Genomic DNA, 7954 nt, shown 5'->3' with positions numbered 1-7954 from the left:
TGCAGCTGTGGCAGACACAAAACATGTTGCTCGTACAGTATGTGCTACACTTTCCCCTTCCCGAAACACAAATATATTATGGGTTACACACATCCTCGGACAATAACATTCCCATGAGGCATGACGTGCACCTGCTTGTGGGAACACTGCAAACCTTTTTCTTTCCCAAACACATTAGCCAATTAATCAGTACTATTATGTTGTGTAACTAGGTATCGGGACTGCCCCGTAACTGTCACTGAAGATGTTTGTCAGACTGTATAAAGGCTGTGTGAAACTTTCAATAAGTGGAAGATAAACGAACGGACTACTTCTGTGCATTTTTCTTCCCGAGCACTCGTCTCCTGTTGAACGGTCTCCCCTGTAGCTGAAATGCTGACTGGCCTGACTGCCTGATTCACTGGGATCTGAAGGGTTGCTTCACCTGAAGCTTTGTACCTTAACAATTGGGGGCTCATCCGGGATTACAATCAGGTGAGTGGTCTCTTAATTGCCTTTGTGCTGTACCCTAAGAACTGCTCCCTGATTGTATCCTTGCAAATTGTGAGTAGTCTCTTTATTGCCGTTGTGCTGTACCCTAAGAACTGCTCACTGGGTGTGAATCCAAGGCTGACCGTATCGATGTACGATACTGTATCTTGCGCATAGCAGTTGAGACTTGATGCAGGAGAAAACAAAGTGTGTAAAGTCGTATCCTGTGGAAGATCCACCATCCTGCACTGACTGCGCTGTTATCCTAGTCCAGGGACTAGAGGGCTGTCTGTTGACAATATTGCGCTGTGCTGATGTGTGGCATCTGAAGCAGGAAATCTTTGTGTTTATAAGTATATCACTCTTCTTGTTTCTCTTTATGTGTCGAGACTGTTATGATTGGAATTGAATAAGCAGTACCTGAGAATCGGTGGGAATGATTAATGGTACTACAAGACAGGATTTTTACATGTGTAATGAAGACAGAAGCCTGACTTATGGCCAAAGACAGAAAAATAAGATTGTAAGAGTAAATGAAAGACTAGAAGCTAATGTGTTTATCTCTCATAGTACACTGTATCAGTTAAACAATACGACTTTGAAAATAAATAATCTGTGTATAGGACACAAACGAAACCTTCAAAACTATGTGTAATATACAGTGGTAAGAAATGAGAAACTAAAGCTAACTAAATTAGAACATTCATTAGAAAAAAGAAAAAGGCAAAATACAATCTAGTCTGAGCCGAAGACAAATGAAAAAAATAAGTCTTCAGTATTAGTGAAAACCCTCAAGATACTGTGGGAAATTAACAGATAAATAATAATAAATAAGGGTAGTTTGAGATACTGCAGGTCAACAAAACATGCCCAACAGAACTAGTATCCAAATTTACTTTGGATATAAATTAGTATGTGTTTATTTGTATGTTTGTATTGCATGATACAGAATAAGATTAAGAGAGTCATAAATAATGAATAATAATATAATTATATTAAAAAAAAATCAAACAGGTCTTACAAATAAATAAATTAATGTATGTATAAATGGTTATAATACAAATCGATCAATAAACAGCTGTTGGGATGCAGAGCGATTAACCAAAGTTTAAGAGGGTCTGAGAAAGTTGATAAGGCTTGAGAAGCTGGAATAGGAATTTGTTTTGAAAGGAAAATAATGTGCTGCTGTTTTCAGCACATGAGGTTCTGAAGGTTATTAGAAAGAAAATACGAAGGAAAATAAGGAATTTGCTTGGTGTAAAGTAATGCAATATTTTATAAATAATTCAACGAGACAGTCATAGTAAGATTGAAGTTACGAAACTGTTTGGCAGTTATCAGGTTAAGAAAGTATCAAGCAGACAAAAGAAATAAGAAACCCCCCCGAATAGGAGAGAAGGGGGGCGGGGGCAGTGACTGTCTGTGGGCTCGGCTCCCCCCGCTCGCCTGCCAAGCAGCTTGAGAGGACAGAGAGAGAGAGAGATAGTAATGGTTGCATTATAATTAATAATAACACTGATGTTAATGTAGATGAAAAAAACTGTTCTATATTATATTGGGAATTGTTCCTAATACTATGAAAATAATTACAAATGTATGTTTATGGGAGTGTTTTAAAACAAACTGAAATGATAATAATAATTTACTATATTGTCTAACGAGTTGCTGTAATGACTACTGATATTAATAAGATCCTATGAATATATCTGAACATTGCGAATCATATCGGAATGAAACTGATATTTGAACCTTATGACTCGGACAGGATAAAAACAATCTGGGATGCGCTGTAGAAAAGCTCCGGGAATTTTCAACTGGCCACTGCACCTTCCATAAGAGAGCTCAAATATCTTCGAAGGCAAGGTTGCCCCACGGGTGGGCACTCCTTCCCTGGCTTGCCGGTCTGGCGGATGTTGTTGACCACACGGGCAAGGGGAGGGAGATGTGTGGGGGCATGTGTGTAGCGGTCTTTTTAAATTGGTTTGCCAAAGGTTTCATAGTAACAGCTCAGCAATATGTACAACTTGCCACATTTTTCAAGCTCATAATCCTGGTAAGGGAGCTGAAATCATAAAATCATGCCTTTGTTCATATGCACATAGATTGTGTTAAAATGCCTAAATGTTGTGGTTATGAATATATACTTGTAATAATGTAAATGTTTTCTAAATTGGGTTGAAGCCTATCCCTGTACCAAGGCTGATGTAGCAAAATTACTGTTAAGGGGTGCTAAAGAATAAACTGGTTAAAATGTGCGAACAGGGCCCAAATGTCCAGAAGCCCTTCCTATAGTCCTAATGACAATGAGGCCATCCGCGAATCCAAACAATCTCCAAATTAGATTATTATGGGATGATTTATGAGACTCTCTGTCACTCCTCCATTGTCTGTAAGGAAGATGCTATGTTGTTTATTTTTTGATTGGGTCTAACACATGCATTCGAAGCTGTCCATTCACAGGTGAAAGTCACCCAGACTGAACCAGCCCAGCAGGACTGTCACCCATTTTAGCAGAGTATTCGACAGCGAGAACAAAGCCACCTGACCAGAAGAAACACCTACGCCCCAATCAAGGAACATCGCTGAATCCCGATGATGGCCGGGGACTAGAGCAATCCAGCTCAATTGAATGCCAACAACTCTACCACAGTCCCACGGTGGGACACAAATAACAGCCGCTCCACCTCCCTGAAGAGAAAACAATGGAAGTTTTGCAGATCCACAAAGACTTTCAGCCTGATGACCATTTGCTGCATTCAAGAAATGCGTGGTGGACGATATGTAACTTCACTGCTAGACAATATACTAATGAATCATGTTATGTATACGCTGCTGTTTTCCATTCTACAGACTCCCCATGGCATTTAATTACTAAGCCCGCGCAGGGGACCTCGATTGTATATGCATTGCTAGGGCTACAACGGCATCATGTGGGTTTGAGATCCAATTCGGCCTGGGACACCTGAGAGCCAGAAATCTTGCTGATTGATAGGGGATCAAATACTTATTTCCCTCATTAACATGCAAATCAATTTATAACTTTTTTGAAATGCATTTTTCTGCATTTTTTTGTTGTTATTCTGTCTCTCACTGCTAAAATACACCTACCATTAAAATTATAGACTGATCATTTCTTTGTCAGTGGGCAAACGTACAAAATCAGCAGGGGATCAAATACTTTTTTCCTTCACTGTATGGCAATGTGCAAATCACAATTAAACAGATAACATGTTAAAATAAATTAGATTCGTAAAATACTTCATATGGGAGAAACTGTGAGTGCGCAACACTGGCCAGTATCACTCACTCCGACTACTCAAAAAGTCTCCAGCTGCGTTTCTTCTGTGTAACTCTGTACCCCACGGCTGCTAGGTTTAACTAAGGTCATGCGCTATAAAATCATGCAAACTCGGTTCACAGACCAGGTGACCGGTCAACACACTCATTTAAAGGACACAGTAATTTGAGACTGCTATCATTATTATTTATTTCTTAGCAGATGCCCTTATCAAGGGCGACCTACACAATATAAGAGCAATACAGAAGTGCAATAACAGTATAAAAGTACAGATCAAGACATAATACAATTACAAGTCCAAAATTACAGGAGTGCATAGGAAAATAGTTAGTATAAAATCCAAATCCTACATCCTAGATTGTAAAAGCTCACAGACAAGGTGAGTGCAGACAAGGTATCACAGTTCGGAGCTCAGGGGAAATCGAAATAAACAACACGAGTGCTAGCAATGTAAAAGCTGATGAAAACTTTATATCACATGAAATTGCTGATCCACACAGGGGAATAAACTACTCAATTACAGAACACACCTTGACAACAGTCAGAAAAAGTAGATTATAGTGGGAGGAACTCCACTGGGGGAGCAGAGGAGCTTCAAATCAGTCCCTCACCAGAGCAGAGTGGGCGAGGATGACCACGTACCAGATCACAGCAGTCTGTCAACTCTGGCCCCACGGGCCTCTGTCCTGTCGGGGTACAAGACCATTGCTCATCGTATGGAGAAACACAAGTCGGTGTGCTGTGTTGTAATGGGATGTAGAAAATAATAATAATGTATCAATTTGTACTTATACTTGAGAATGTGTGTAAATTTAAGCACACCTCTGACCATGCGTACGCACAGCAGCTTGTGGTAGAAAAGTCAAACTGCTAATGAAATAACATCCACCAAATGGAGAAAGGACTGACATACTGGACCAAATCATGAACTATGAAGAAAAAAGATAATGCATTAATAGTTTATTCATGTATTTCTTTTATAGACACTTAAGCTACTACTATTAATTTTCTCAGGGTGCTATCGAATTCATGAACATGAAACCATTTAAGCCTAATTGAATAATAAAGTCAAACAGAAAGAGAGTGGAATGTAAGGTTGAATGCAATTTAGTTAAACCTGTTAAATAATATAAAAGGCAACACTGAGGCATTGTGACTTGTCCAAAACGGCAGATCTTGCATTGCTGTAGGATCTGGCACAAGCTGCATTACGCAGGGAGCGTTTTCAATGAGCGTGCAGATTTCTTTGCTGAGAGCAACGCTTGGTTTATTACTAGATTTTGTTTTCTAAGGCATATTTTTGTATCTCTGCGACCAACTCTCTCCAGTATTAGAAAGGGAGATGAAATGCACCAATGCCATCTCAGTGCATACCCAGGTCCCCTCCACCCTGAGATTTTTGGCCACTGGAAAATTCCAAAGGGAGATTGCGGATCGGTCTGGCATTTCACGACCATCCATGAGCCGAATATTGCCTCCAGTCCTTCATGGCATTATTTAATTGACCCCACAATACATACAGTTTCCGTACACTGCTGTGCAACAGGCCAGAGAGAAAAGGGATTTCCATACCATAGCTGGATTTCCCAATGTCATTGGATCAATTGACTGCACTCACATCGCAATAAAAGCACCATCATTGAATGAATTCAACTTTGTCAACAGAAAAGGTTTCCATTCTGTCAATGTGCAGGTCATCTGAAATTCACATTTGGCTTTGTTGAATGTAGTGGCCAAATGGCCAGGTGGCACACATGATTCATTAATTGTGCAGAACAATTCAATCTGCCTTAACCTCCAGGAAGGAGCTGTTGAGGATGGATGGCTTATTGGTAAGTGACTTATGTTTTATATGCAAATATTATTATTATTATTATGTTAGACCTCTACTGAAAAACAATATCTGAATGTTGTGTTCATAACTGCAGGAGACCGGGGCTACCCATTAAAAACATGGCTGATGACTCCCCTCACAAACCCCTCAAACCAACAAGAGGCAAGATTCAACCAAGCCCACACACGCACTAGAACAGTGGAGCGCACCATAGGCCTGCTGAAAGGGCGTTGGCTGTGCTTGTCTGGGACAGGAGGCACACTGCAATACCAGCCTAGCAAGGTTTGCCTCTGAAATGACATTCCTTCCAATGCCATTACATTAATGTAATACAATGTGCAAATTCCTTTTTAGGTTTGCAACTTTGTCAAGGCTTGCACTGTGCTCCACGACATTGCAATCAAAAATGGCATTCCATTGAATGATCCACCCGGACCCAATGAGCCCATGCCTGACAGGCACCACCCATAGCTCTGGCACCTAACCTAACGGTTTTAGGTATCTGTTCTTCCTAATATTGTAATCAAGTCGACACGGTATCGATCATCGATTTCTTTCAGCTCTCGGGTGATTTGTTCATCGATCACCTTCCTCATTCTCTCCTCCTGCTGTCTGCGCTGCTTCTCAGACACTTCTAGTTTCTGGTATTTCTCCCTCTTTGTTCAGTTGCAGGTTATTCATCTCTTCTGTGAGCACTCTTAAATTCCGTGACATAACCCGCTTCTCCGCTTCCTGCACTTGTCTCTGTGAAGTCATGCTCTTTTGAAACTCATTCCATTTGGCCTCAAACTTTTGCTGTACAATGTTTTTCTCCCTTTGGATTGTGTCTCTGCACTCTACACTTGAGGCAACATAATCCTCCTGGAACTCAGATGTTATGCAATCGTTTTCAATCCTTGTTCACTGCACACACTTTTGATATTTCCTTCCAGGGGAATTATCAGTGTGAATGATGTTTGACTTCATTCTCTAACTTGTTTCTGATTTATTGTTTTGTTTCCTGATGTGTATTTCAGGAATTGGATGCCTAACAAGTTAAAAAAAATTGAGAAAACTCACTCAAAGCAGAAGGTACATTGCAATACCACCTCACCCCCGCTTGTAGTCAAGTTGATTTTAAAGAAGCCCCATTTCTTTAGACAAAAGGAACATTTCCAATAACTATTACATCAATTTTCAAAACTGTATATCCGGGTGAGGGTCAAGGGGAAGCTGGAGCCAATCCCAGCAGGCATAGGGTGGAACGCACACGCACACGCACACGCACACGCTTGGTGGCACAGGAAGAACTGACAACACTTCACCCTGAGTGAGGGCAGTGAGGGGTTTATAAAGGGAAGCCGAAACTAGGAAGGCAGGTGAAGGACCAATAAGAGTAGAGGAAATGAACAGAAGTGCACAGTGTGGAGGAATGACAAAGTGACAAGTGACAAAGGAAAGCAGTGAAGGGAGAAGAAAAAGGCAAGGGAACATTGGCGGCCACTAGTGGGGAAAGAGGGTAAGGGCTTGGAACCATGACTATATATATACACTCACCTAAAGGATTATTAGGAACACCATACTAATACTGTGTTTGACCCCCTTTCGCCTTCAGAACTGCCTTCATTCTACGTGGCATTGATTCAACAAGGTGCTGAAAGCATTCTTTAGAAATGTTGGCCCATATTGATAGGATAGCATCTTGCAGTTGATGGAGATTTGTGGGATGCACATCCAGGTCACGAAGCTCCCGTTCCACCACATCCCAAAGATGCTCTATTGGGTTGAGATCTGGTGACTGTGGGGGCCAGTTTAGTACAGTGAACTCATTGTCATGTTCAAGAAACCAATTTGAAATGATTGGACCTTTGTGACATGGTGCATTATCCTGCTGGAAGTAGCCATCAGAGGATGGGTACATGGTGGTCATAAAGGGATGGACATGGTCAGAAACAATGCTCAGGTAGGCCGTGGCATTTAAACGATGCCCAATTGGCACTAAGGGGCCTAAAGTGTGCCAAGAAAACATCCCCCACACCATTACACCACCACCACCAGCCTGCACAGTGGTAACAAGGCATGATGGATCCATGTTCTCATTCTGTTTACGCCTCTACCATCTGAATGTCTCAACAGAAATCGAGACTCATCAGACCAGGCAACATTTTTCCAGTCTTCAACGGTCCAATTTAGTTGAGCTTGTGCAAATTGTAGCCTCTTTTTCCTATTTGTAGTGGAGATGAGTGGTACCCGGTGGGCTCTTCTGCTGTTGTAGCCCATCCGCCTCAAGGCTGTACGGTACGTGTTGTGGCTTCACAAATGCTTTGCTGCATACCTCGGTTGTAACGAGTGCTTATTTCAGTCAAAGTTGC

General features: G+C 41.3%; 1 long non-coding RNA gene across 1 annotated transcript; it reads left to right on the top strand.

Moving 5' to 3' along the window:
• The first annotated feature begins 47 nt into the window (after positions 1–47).
• On the top strand, positions 48–3590 carry LOC136712381 (uncharacterized). Its single transcript, XR_010804825.1, has 2 exons — positions 48–474; positions 2918–3590. It is a non-coding gene; the product is annotated as an uncharacterized LOC136712381 (long non-coding RNA).
• The last annotated feature ends 4364 nt before the right edge of the window (positions 3591–7954 follow it).

This window comes from Amia ocellicauda, chromosome 2, assembly GCF_036373705.1.
Source record: "Amia ocellicauda isolate fAmiCal2 chromosome 2, fAmiCal2.hap1, whole genome shotgun sequence".
Classification (NCBI taxonomy): Eukaryota; Metazoa; Chordata; class Actinopteri; order Amiiformes; family Amiidae; genus Amia; species Amia ocellicauda.
Note: the sequence above shows the minus strand (reverse complement) of the source record. Positions and strands in the feature narration are given on the sequence as shown.